Source organism: Galeopterus variegatus, unplaced genomic scaffold (assembly GCF_000696425.1).
Source record: "Galeopterus variegatus unplaced genomic scaffold, G_variegatus-3.0.2 Scaffold1143, whole genome shotgun sequence".
Lineage (NCBI taxonomy): Eukaryota > Metazoa > Chordata > Mammalia > Dermoptera > Cynocephalidae > Galeopterus > Galeopterus variegatus.
In genome coordinates, this window is record NW_007727254.1 from 416,601 (window position 1) to 417,919 (window position 1,319).

At 42.6% G+C, this 1,319-nt stretch overlaps 1 pseudogene; it reads left to right on the forward strand.

Annotated features, from left to right (window-relative positions):
* The window catches only part of LOC103592416, a 26,963-nt pseudogene extending 25,946 nt beyond the window's left edge, over positions 1 to 1,017 (forward strand).
* Positions 1,018 to 1,319: the final 302 nt, after the last annotated feature.

Sequence of the window (1,319 nt, forward strand, 5' to 3'; positions counted from 1 at the left end):
CAACCTTCTGGAGGAAACCCTGCACTTTGACCATACCGTCAGGATGGCACCTGTGATCAGAGGAAACCACCCTTCACCTTGCAACTATCATTAAACCAAGGGTAAGATATCAGGCTTGGGATGATGTAGTACATAAAGAAAAACCTAAAGAGGATGTATATGAATATAAAAAGCATATAACCTTAGACCATGAGAAGAGTAAATTGAGCCTTGTTGAAATTTATGATCAGGACTACCAGTATGAATCTGGTCTTTACATCTTGGGTACAGGGGTGACAATCAGCTTTGTATCTCATGAATATTCAAAACCAATAAAAAAAAAGAAAGAGAGAAATTTATGATCAGGAATAAGTCAAACTCAACAAGCCTGTACTAGACATTGAAGTTCTGTCAAGGGTGCCCGCCATCACCACACTGGAAGTGGCCCCCAGCCCCCATGAGTGTTAGCATTGCATTGCTCCTGGCTCCGGAGGAGCTCAAGGAGGAAAGTAAAGCTGGAGATGTAGAGACAGCTGCTGAGGAAACAGCTACAGAGAAGAAACCAGAAAGGACGCAAAAGGAACATCAAAAGTATATGAAAATAGGGCCGAGCCCGTGGCGCACTCGGGAGAGGGCGGCGCTGGAAGCGCGGCGGGTTCGGATCCTATGTAGGGATGACCGGTGCACTCACAGCGCTCACTGGCTGAGAGCAGTGCGGCCAGTCTCAAAAAGGACAAAAAAAAAAAAAAAGTGTATGAAAATAAAAGAGAAGGGGAAGCGGAGAAAACTGCTGGAAAAGAGCAATCCAGATCAGGCAGGGAGACACAGCACAGCAGCGGCTTCGAAGTTACCATGGCTGCCAAGGCGGGCAGGGCGTCCCTGCTGAGGGACGAAAGTGTAAAGACAAGGACTTAAAGTCATCTCAAGCATTCTTTTCTAAGTTACAAGATCAAGCAAAAATGCAAATCAACGATGCAAAGAAAACAAAAGAAAAAGAAGAAAAGACAGGACATTTCTGTTCACAAATTAAAGCTGTAATATGTTTTGAATATAATCCAAATATTGATGTATATGCTTATATTTTGTTACTGTCCTGTTTTACAATAAAATTTTGGAGAACCTTAAAAAAAACCACTTTTGTGGCATGGTGTGTAATGGTGGAATGCGTTATAGGTGAGTGATTAAGATCTCTAGCTTTGGCAGGTAGGCTGCTGCCATCTCAGTGTTGTGTGTCCCTGGGCAAGTTACTCAACTACTTTATATGAAATGGGGATAACAATAGTGTCTACTTCATAAAACATTTATGAGGATTCAGTGAAATAATGAAACCCTTGGTACAG